This window comes from Coregonus clupeaformis, chromosome 29 (genome assembly GCF_020615455.1).
Source record: "Coregonus clupeaformis isolate EN_2021a chromosome 29, ASM2061545v1, whole genome shotgun sequence".
Lineage (NCBI taxonomy): Eukaryota > Metazoa > Chordata > Actinopteri > Salmoniformes > Salmonidae > Coregonus > Coregonus clupeaformis.
Window position 1 is genome coordinate 55884821 of NC_059220.1, and position 12009 is coordinate 55896829.

A 12009-nucleotide genomic window follows, 5' to 3' on the forward strand; every position below is an offset into this window, starting at 1 on the left:
AACAAGTTTTAATGACTCCAACCTAAGTGTATGTAAACTTCCGACTTCAACTGTATATATACAGCTGTGGAAAAAATTAAGAGACCACTGCAAATATTTCTTAAATCAGCATCTCTACATGTATGACAGCCATTCCATTCCAGTGTCTGTTGAATTCCAACACAGGCACATCTCAATCTACTGAATTAGGTACTGATTAGGTGATCACATGAACCAAATCTTATTTAACGAGGAAAAGTATAAAAACCGCTGCTGTGGTCATCACTATCCTCTTGCAATAGGACCAGCTGGATGGCAAAAAACTGTGCTAATAGTACCTAAAAAGTAATATTAATAAAGAAATAACTATTGACCATGCCAAAAGAGTTGAAAAGGAAAGTTTTGAGTGAGGAAAAGAAGGGTTCAATTCTGGCTTTACTGGCAGAAGGATACAGTGAGCGTCCGGTTGCTTCCATCCTTAAAATGTCAAAGACGGCAGTTCATAAGAACAAGGTCAAGCAGTAGACATTGGAGACAACAAAGCTACAGACCGGCAGAGGGCGAAAACGACTCTCTACTGACCGGGATGACCGCCAACTCATTCGAATGTCACTCAACAACTGTAGGATGACATCAAGTGACCTACAAAAAGAATGGCAAACGGCAGCTAGGGTGAAGTGCACGGCGAGGACGGTTTGAAACAGGCTCCTAGGGGCAGGGCTGAAGTTGTGCAAAGTTAGAAAAAAGCCCTTCATCATTGAGAAGCAAAGAAGAGCCAGTCTGAGGTTTGCAAAAGACCATAAGGATTGGACCATAGAGGACTGGAGTAAAGTCATCTTCTCTGATGAGTCCAATTTTCAGCTTTGCCCAACACCTGGTCATCTAATGGTTAGACGGAGACCTGGAGAGGCCTACAAGCCACAGTGTCTTGCACCCACTGTGAAAATTGGTGGAGGATCGGTGATGATCTGGGGGTGCTTCAGCAAGGCTGGAATCGGGCAGATTTGTCTTTGTGAAGGACGCATGAATCAAGCTACGTACAAGGTTGTCCTGGAAGAAAACGTGCATCCTTTTGCTCTGACATTGTTCCCCAACTCTGAGGATTGGTTTTTCCAGCAGGACAATGCGCCATGCAACACAGCCAGGTCAATCAAGGTGTGGATGGAGGACAACCAGATCAAGACCCTGTCATGGCCAGCCCAATCTCCAGACCTGAACCCCATTGAAAACTTCTGGAATGTGATCAAGAGGAAGATGGATGGTCACAAGCCATCAAACAAAGCCGAGCTGCTTGAATATTTGCGCCAGGAGTGGCATAAAGTCACTCAACATCAATGTGAAAGACTGGTGGAGAGCATGCCAAGACGCATGAAAGCTGTGATTGAAAATCAGGGTTATTCCACCAAATATTGATTTCTGAACTCTTCCTAAGTTAAAACATTACTATTGTGTTGTTTAAAAATGAACATTAACTTATTTTCTTTGCATTATTTGAGGTCTGACAACACTGCATATTTTTTGTTATTTTGACCAGTTGTCATTTTCTGCAAATAAATGCTCTAAATTACATTTGGAATTTGGGAGAAATGTTGTCAGTAGTTTATAGAAAAAAACTAAAATGTTATTTTTACCCAAACACATACCTATAAATAGTAAAACCAGAGAAACTGATAATTTTGCAGATGGTCTCTTAATTTATATATATACAGTGGGAAGAACAAGTATTTGATACACTGCCGATTTTTGCAGGTTTTCCTACTTACAAAGCATGTAGAGGTCTGTAATTATTATCATAGGTACACTTCAACTGTGAGAGACGGAATCTAAAACAAAAATCCAGAAAATCACATTGTATGATTTTTAAGTAATTAATTAACATTTTATTGCATGACATAAGTATTTGATACATCAGAAAAGCAGAACTTAATATTTGGTACAGAATCCTTTGTTTGCAATTACAGAGATCATATGTTTTCTGTAGGTCTTGACCAGGTTTGCACACACTGCAGCAGGGATTTTGGCCCACTCCTCCATACAGACCTTCTCCAGATCCTTCAGGTTTCGGGGCTGTCGCTGGGCAATACGGACCTTCAGCTCCCTCCAAAGATTTTCTATTGGGTTCAGGTCTGGAGACTGGCTAGGCCACTCCAGGACCTTGAGATGCTTCTTACTGAGCCACTCCTTAGTTGCCCTGGCTGTGTGTTTCGGGTCGGTGTCATGCTGGAAGACCCAGCCACGACCCATCTTCAATGCTCTTACTGAGGGAAGGAGGTTGTTGGCCAAGATCTCGCGATACATGGCCCCATCCATCCTCCCCTCAATACGGTGCAGTCATCCTGTCCCCTTTGCAGAAAAGCATCCCCAAAGAATGATGTTTCCACCTCCAAGCTTCACGGTTGGGATGGTGTTCTTGGGGTTGTACTCATCCTTCTTCTTCCTCCAAACACGGCGAGTGGAGTTTAGACCAAAAAGCTCTATTTTTGTCTCATCAAACCACATGACCTTCTCCCATTCCTCCTCTGGATCATCCAGATGGTCATTGGCAAACTTCAGACGGGCCTGGACATGCGCTGGCTTGAGCAGGGGGACCTTGCGTGCGCTGCAGGATTTTAATCCATGACGGCGTAGTGTGTTACTAATGGTTTTCTTTGAGACTGTGGTCCCAGCTCTCTTCAGGTCATTGACCAGGTCCTGCCGTGTAGTTCTGGGCTGATCCCACACCTTCCTCATGATCATTGATTTTTTTATTTTTTATTTCACCTTTATTTAAACAGGTAAACCAGTTGAGAACAAGTTCTCATTTACAACTGCGACCTGGCCAAGATAAAGCAAAGCAGTGCGATAAAAACAACAACACAGAGTTACATATGGGGTAAAACAAAACAAAGTCAAAAATACAACAGAAATACATATAATATACAGTGTGCAAATTTAGCAAGTTATGGAGGTAAGGCAATAAAATAGGCTATAGTGCAAAATAATTACAATTAGTATTAACACTGGAATGATAGATGTGCAAGAGATGATGTGCAAATAGAGATACTGGGGTACAAATGAGCAAAATAAATAACAATATAGGGATGAGGTAGTTGGGCGGGCTAATTTCAGATGGGCTGTGTACAGGTGCAGTGATCGGTAAGGTGCTCTGACAACTGATGCTTAAAGTTAGTGAGGGAGATAAGTGTCTCCAGCTTCAGAGATTTTTGCAATTTGTTCCAGTCATTGGCAGCAGAGAACTGAAAGGAATTGCGGCCAAAGGAGGTGTTGGCTTTGGGGATGACCAGTGAGATATACCCGCTGGAGCGCAGACTACGGGTGGGTGTTGCTATGGTGACCAATGAGCTAAGATAAGGCGGGGATTTGCCTAGCAGTGATTTATAGATGGCCTGGAGCCAGTGGGTTTGGCGACGAATATGTAGTGAGGACCAGCCAACAAGAGCGTACAGGTCACAGTGGTGGGTATTATATGGGGCTTTGGAGACAAAACGGATGGCACTGTGATAGACAACATCCAATTTGCTGAGTAGAGTGTTGGAGGCTATTTTGTAAATGACATCGCCGAAGTCAAGGATCGGTAGGATAGTCAGTTTTACGAGGGCATGTTTGGCAGCATGAGTGAAGGAGGCTTTGTTGCGAAATAGGAAACCGATTCTAGATTTAACTTTGGATTGGAGATTCTTGTGAGTCTGGAAGGAGAGTTTACAGTCTAACCAGACACCTAGATATTTGTAGTTGTCCACATACTCTAGGTCAGACCCGTCGAGAGTAGTGATTCTAGTCGGGTGGGCGGGTGCAAGCAGCGTTCGGTTGAAGAGCATGCATTTAGTTTTACTAGTGTTTAAGAGCAGTTGGAGGCTACTGAAGGAGTGTTGTATGGAATTGAAGCTCGTTTGGAGGTTTGTTAACACAGTTGATTAATGCCCCACGAGGTGAGATCTTGCATGGAGCCCCAGACCGAGGGTGATTGACCGTCATCTTGAACTTCTTCCATTTTCTAATAATTGCGCCAACAGTTGTTGCCTTCTCACCAAGCTGTTTGCCTATTGCCCTGTAGCCCATCCCAGGTTGAGGGAAGGAGGTTCTCACCCAAGATTTGACGGTACATGGCCCCGTCTATCGTCCCTTTGATGCGGTGAAGTTGTCCTGTCCCCTTAGCAGAAAACACCCACAAAGCATAATGTTTCCACCTCCATGTTTGACGGTGGGGATGGTGTTCTTGTGGTCATAGGCAGCATTCCTCCTCCTCCAAACACGGTTAGTTGAGTTGATGCCAATGAGCTCCATTTTGGTCTCATCTGACCACAACCCTTTCACCCAGTTCTCCTCTGAATCATTCAGACAGCCCTGTATATGTGCTTTCTTGAGCAGGGGGACCTTGCGGGCGCTGCAGGATTTCAGTCCTTCACGGCGTAATGTGTTACCAATTGTTTTCTTGGTGACTATGGTCCCAGCTGCCTTGAGATCATTGACAAGATCCTCCCGTGTAGTTCTACTAGTCTGTCTATCCTGCCCTCACCGTTCTCATGATCATTGCAACTCCATGAGGTGAGATCTTGCATGGAGCCCCAGGCTGAGGGAGATTGACAGTTCTTTTGTGTTTCTTCCCATTTGCGAATAATCGCACCAACTGTTGTTACCTTCTCACCAAGCTGCTTGGCGATGGTCTTGTAGCCCATTCCAGCCTTGTGTAGGTCTACAATCTTGTCCCTGACATCCTTGGAGAGCTCTTTGGTCTTGGCCATGGTGGAGAGTTTGGAATCTGATTGATTGATTGCTTCTGTGGACACGTGTCTTTTATACAGGTAACAAGCTGAGATTAGGAGCACTCCCTTTAAGAGTGTGCTCCTAATCTCAGCTCATTACCCGTATAAAAGACACCTGGGAGCCAGAAATCTTTCTGATTGAGAGGGGGTCAAATACTTATTTGCCTCATTAAAATGCAAATCAATTTATAACATTTTTCACATTCGTTTTTCTGGATTTTGTGTTGTTATTCTGTCTCTCACTGTTCAAATAAACCTTCCATTAAAATTATAGACTGATAATTTCTTTGTCAGTGGGCAAACGTACAAAATCAGCAGGGGATCAAATACTTTTTTCCCTCACTGTACATATTAATCAAAGACATACAGCATGTGTGTTCTGGATGTGTGCACACTGAAGCACATACAGCATGTAACATTCTAGAATGATATCTTCATTTAACATCAGAGGCATTCGGAAGACAAGCATCTGTTGGAGAACACAGTCTTCCAGGGCTTGGTTTCCGTAATGCTCGCTCTCCTGTAGAGGGTGAGCATGATGCTGTGTGCCTGTCTGGCTCCAGGGTTGCAACAACCTTATGTGGATGGATGTTACGGAGGTGGACAACGAGGGGGCTCTTACTCTTAGGTTCGGACCTCTTGGCGTAACGGTTAAAGTGTTGGTTTGACAGTCGCTGGATCTGGGTTTGAGTCCCGGTCGGGTCTACCCCCTGAGTTCGCTACAACTTACTCCCATGGTTGGTTTCATTGACTCTCCTCTTAAACTGCACCTAATTGACCCATTTATTGCTACAACTTCCGTGTCCATTGTAGAGGATCAGCTTGAGCAAGGTGAGGTGTAGAATCACTGATCTACAAATAGTATTCCATGACAAATAATAGGCTTTATGCAATTAAGATCCGTAGAGCTACGCCTCCCCTGGCTTAAGCGATCCACTCACCAAACACTCATGCAGAACCAGACATTGATTGATTGGAAACAGCTTGTGTCAATTAAATAACATTTCATAGGATTTTCTACCTGCAGCAAACCTAGTGGATAATGCTGGAAATACCGTTGATAGAAAAACCCCACAATAACCAACCAAAACAACTGGCCCTAGTTATGATGTCTACGCATTACTTGCTGCATTTGCATATCTAATCATGATAAGTCTGATGTGCCCTTGGAGGAGAGGTGTGAGATTGTCACACGTCCTTCTAAGGGACACTTCTAAATGTACTAGGGGGGTGGTCCAACATAGTTGTCTAACTTTTTGGGGGGCTTGGGGAGGGTTGTGTTTTTTTTATTGGGCCACAGGGGAGGGTAGTGTATTTTTTCCCTGGTTTACATTGACCCTTTTGCAGGTTTTACTATATAATTTCTTCCATCCTAACCCAATGTCCTCATCTGTTTGAATGCGCCTCCCCTATATCAAGGAGTTTTGGTACTTCGCTTATTCACATGCTAACTATTATTATACCACAGGCCAATACATTTACATTTTAGTCATTTAGCAGACGCTCTTATCCAGAGCGACTTACAGTTAGTGAATACATATTATTATTTTTTTTATACTGGCCCCCCGTGGGAATCGAACCCACAACCCTGGCGTTGCAAACGCCATGCTCTATCAATTGAGCTACATCCCTGCCGGCCATTCCCTCCCCTACCCTGGACGACGCTGGGCCAATTGTGCGCCGCCCATGAGTCTCCCGGTCGCGGCCGGCTGCGACAGAGCCTGGATTCGAACCAGGATCTCTAGTGGCACAGTTAGCACTGCGCTGCAGTGCCTTCGACCACTGCGCCACTCAGGAGGTATCAATATAGTCTACTAGTCTGTCTATCCTGCCCTCTATTCACTATTCATAGTGACAATAGTGGTAGGTGGATTGTTTGTCCAGATCTGCAATAGGGTAGGTAACTAGCAATCATACCACACATAAAATCATTCAAAGCTGCACCAATGTTCAATGTGAATCCACACAAATAGGAATAGTTGATAGGCAGCGGAGAGACCAGATGCCTCATTACTCATGAAAGAACAGTGAGACACACAGCTCAAAAAGCTCTCATATATATCTTGTTTAGGGACAATGCAATTATCTTAGCTAGATTAGCCTACAACACCACAATGCAATGAATAATTGCATTATTGTTTTCAAGTGAGTACACAATTCTACTCTAGGCTGCAGTGAAAATGTAATTTGAATAACGGCGCAAAAGCCATGTAATTTGAACGTTTCATTCCATTAATTCCATTTGAATGAGTTGTGGCACCACTCTTGACAGTTTATAATGTCTAGAAAGGCACAGTAGCAGGCCAGTTTGGCTGTATTTTTACTTCTGATAGTGAGATGAGCTGTCTGTTGCAGATCATCATTCTCCCAAGTCCTTCTATAATAATGTGGCCACATATGCTCCAGGCCCAGTTATTCAGGAAAGCTTAATGCCCGCTCTGCCTCCTCTCCAATCTGAATGGCTATTCCTTGCGCACCTAGAACCTAACCCTTCAAAACATGATATTGAAGTGCCCGAAGTCGGTATGCTTTGCTTATTGGTTTTGTGTATTGGCACTGTTGGTTGAAAATTTGTTGCATATATATATATATATATATATATATATATATATATATATATATATATATATATATATATATATATATATATATATACAGTGGGGAGAACAAGTATTTGATACACTGCCGATTTTGCAGGTTTTCCTACTTACAAAGCATGTAGAGGTCTGTAATTTTTTATCATAGGTACACTTCAACTGTGAGAGACGGAATCTAAAACAAAAATCCAGAAAATCACATTGTATGATTTTTAAGAAATTAATTTGCATTTTATTGCATGACATAAGCATTTGATCACCTACCAACCAGTATGAATTCCGGCTCTCACAGACCTGTTAGTTTTTCTTTAAGAAGCCCTCCTGTTCTCCACTCATTACCTGTATTAACTGCACCTGTTTGAACTCATTACCTGTATAAAAGACACCTGTCCACACACTCAATCAAACAGACTCCAACCTCTCCACAATGGCCAAAACCAGAGAGCTGTGTAAGGACATCAGGGATAAAATTGTAGACCTGCACAAGGCTGGGATGGGCTACAGGACAATAGGCAAGCAGCTTGGTGAGAAGGCAACAACTGTTGGTGCAATTATTAGAAAATTGAAGAAGTTCAAGATGACGGTCAATCACCTTCGGTCTGGGGCTCCATGCAAGATCTCACCTCGTGGGGCATTAATGATCATGAGGAAGGTGAGGTATCAGCCCAGAACTACACGGCAGGACCTGGTCAATGACCTGAAGAGAGCTGGGACCACAGTCTCAAAGAAAACCATTACTAACACACTACGCCGTCATGGATTAAAATCCTGCAGCACATGCAAGGTCCCCCTTCTTAAGCCAGCGCATTTCCAGGCCCGTCTGAAGTTTGCCAATCACCATCTGGATGATCCAGAGGAGGAATGGGAGAAGGTAATGTGGTCTGATGAGACAAAAATAGAGCTTTTTGGTCTAAACTCCACTCGCCGTGTTTGGAGGAAGAAGAAGGATGAGTACAACCCCAAGAACACCATCCCAACCGTGAAGCATGGAGGTGGAAACATCATTCTTTGGGGATGATTTTCTGCAAAGGGGACAGGACGACTGCACCGTATTGAGGGGAGGATGGATGGGGCCATGTATCGCGAGATCTTGGCCAACAACCTCCTTCCCTCAGTAAGAGCATTGAAGATGGGTCATGGCTGGGTCTTCCAGCATGACAATGACCCGAAACACACAGCCAGGGCAACTAAGGAGTGGCTCCGTAAGAAGCATCTCAAGGTCCTGGAGTGGCCTAGCCAGTCTCCAGACCTGAACCCAATAGAACATCTTTGGAGGGAGCTGAAAGTCCGTATTGCCCAACGACAGCCCCGAAACCTGAAGGATCTGGAGAAGGTCTGTATGGAGGAGTGGGCCAAAATCCCTGCTGCAGTGTGTGCAAACCTGGTCAAGACCTACAGGAAATGTATGATCTCTGTAATTGCAAACAAAGGTTTCTGTACCAAATATTAAGTTCTGCTTTTCTGATGTATCAAATACTTATGTCATGCAATAAAATGCAAATTAATTACTTAAAAATCATACAATGTGATTTTCTGGATTGTTGTTTTAGATTCCGTCTCTCACAGTTGAAGTGTACCTATGATAAAAATTACAGACCTCTACATGCTTTGTAAGTAGGAAAAGCTGCAAAATCGGCAGTGTATCAAATACTTGTTCTCCCCACTGTATATATATATATATACAGTGAGGGAAAAAAGTATTTGATCCCCTGCTGATTTTGTACGTTTGCCCACTGACAAAGAAATTATCAGTCTATAATTTTAATGGTAGGTTTATTTGAACAGTGAGAGACAGAATAACAACAAAAAATCTAGAAAAACGCATGTCAAAAATGTTATAAATTGATTTGCATTTTAATGAGGGAAATAAGTATTTGACCCCCTCTCAATCAGAAAGATTTCTGGCTCCCAGGTGTCTTTTATACAGACAATGAGCTGAGATTAGGAGCACACTCTTAAAGGGAGTGCTCCTAATCTCAGCTTGTTACCTCTATAAAAGACACCTGTCCACAGAAGCATTCAATCAATCAGATTCCACACTCTCCACCATGGACAAGACCAAAGAGCTCTCCAAGGATGTCAGGGACAAGATTGTAGACCTACACAATCGCCAAGCAGCTTGGTGAGAAGGTGACAACAGTTGGTGTGATTATTCGCAAATGGATTAAACATAAAATAACTGTCAATCTCCCTCGGCCTGGGGCTCCATGCAAGATCTCACCTCGTGGAGTTGCAATGATCATGAGAACGGTGAGGAATCAGCCCAGAACTACAGGGGAGGATCTTGTCAATGATCTCAAGGCAGCTGGGACCATAGTCACCAAGAAAACAATTGGTAACACACTACACCATGAAGGACTGAAATCCTGCAGCGCCCGCATGGTCCCCCTGCTCAAGAAAGCACATATACAGGCCCGTCTGAAGTTTGCCAATGAACATCTGAATGATTCAGTGGAGAACTGGGTGAAAGTGTTGTGGTCAGATGAGACCAAAATCGAGCTCTTTGGCATCAACTCAACTCGCCGTGTTTGGAGGAGGAGGAATGCTGCCTATGACCCCAAGAACACCATCCCCACCGTCAAACATGGAGGTGGAAACATTATGCTTTGGGGGTGTTTTTCTGCTAAGGGGACAGGACAACTTCACCGCATCAAAGGGACGATGGATGGGGCCATGTACCGTCAAATCTTGGTTGAGAACCTCCTTCCTTCAGCCAGTGCATTGAAAATGGGTCGTGGATGGGTATTCCAGCATGACAATGACCCAAAACACACGGCCAAGGCAACAAAGGAGTGGCTCAAGAAGAAGCACATTAAGGTCCTGGAGTGGCCTAGCCAGTCTCCAGACCTTAATCCCATAGAAAATCTGTGGAGGGAGCTGAAGGTTCGAGTTGCCAAACGTCAGCCTCGAAGCCTTAATGACTTGGAGAAGATCTGCAAAGAGGAATGGGACAAAATCCCTCCTGAGATGTGTGCAAACCTGGTGGCCAACTACAAGAAACGTCTGACCTCTGTGATTGCCAACAAGGGTTTTGCCACCAACTACTAAGTCATGTTTTGCAGAGGGGTCAAATACTTATTTCCCTCATTAAAATGCAAATCAATTCATAACATTTTTGACATGCGTTTTTCTGGATTTTGTTGTTGTTATTCTGTCTCTCACTGTTCAAATAAACCTACCATTAAAATTATAGACTGATCATGTCTTTGTCAGTGGGCAAACGTACAAAATCAGCAGGGGATCAAATACTTTTTTCCCTCACTGTATATATATATATATATATATATAATTATAAATATAGCATCAAAATGTTGAAAATTTGATTTTCCCCTAGCTGATCATTGTCTGCAGCTGGCTCAGATCGTAGTGTAACGAAACAAGCAGGGAGAGTGAGCTTGTTCGTTCGTGGTGGTCGGTGAACCCTCAGCCTTGACTGTGCCACAAAAGCATGCTGAAATGGCAAAGTCGATATCCACGGTTATAAACACAGGGTCACTACAGTTATTTTTAATGACTTCTCGACTTGAACCAGCCCAATCCCCTCCCAGTAACTTTCAAACGGTCCCTAAGACTTGGAAAGCGATCAGAGAACTATATGGTGTCAAATAAACTCAACAGCATTTCTCGATGAAGCACCTATTTTAAGCGCCTTTTTTCATGAAAAAATTAGAAAGTTCTTCATCTGTAATATTGTCATGTAGGCCACAGGAAATTAAGTAAATATTAATATCCATCCTAATATTGCTCACTGTGTATTTAATTTAGCATAGGAATTCAATATTCAGCATGACATTACTCATAGGTTAAAATAATGAAAAAATATATATTTTAAATATGACCAGAATAAGGTCTGGAGAGTTCATGGTAGAATGTCTCTTCCAAAAGTAGTGCAGCTGTGTTGTGTGTTTCCACAGTTTGGACGGCTTTTCAGTTATGGAGAAGCTCTTTTGTTGGCCAACTATGACTAGTCCACAGTGGTAGGCTTTGGTGTGGAAACTTCTATGGTTACTTATACTTATCACTGACTAAATTTAAATTTGATTAGTAGATTTATGTGGACCATTGGTATACTCTAATGCATAATTTACTCAAATGTTTTGCGCTTAGTTTTCCCAGAGTTCGATCATTCCTAGGATTCAAGTTCTGTTTATTATAATCGGACAATAATTCATTGCTGTATACTATCTCCGTTTGAATATGAAGTGGAAGCAACTCTATCTCTGGCATTGTAGCACAGTTCTTCATTATGATAGATTGCAGTGCTCATCTTAGACTATGTGTGTGTTTAACTCATGGTTTTCTATTGGAAAACTTCATAGCACTACATATCAATACTAACCATGATTCAGATGGTGAATTATTCTATCTTAAAACAGGCTTATAACTCCTAATAGAGATGAGTGGAGTGGAGTAGAGAGGCAGTGTGCATCCTGCCCATCTGTATGTGAGAGAGTAAGCTACTCAGTTCATTCCTGGTAAATGTGATAATGGGGAGAGGCATTTACAGGAAAATTGGATCTGATAATGTCCTCTGACTGTCTCTGTGCTGTCTGTCTAATGCCTTTGCCTTTGTATTTTTCTTAATCTGAATGGTGCAGGCAATAGTGGGAGAAAACATGTAGCATGCAGGCACACAGTCATGCACCCAGCCACTCACAGATGCACACACT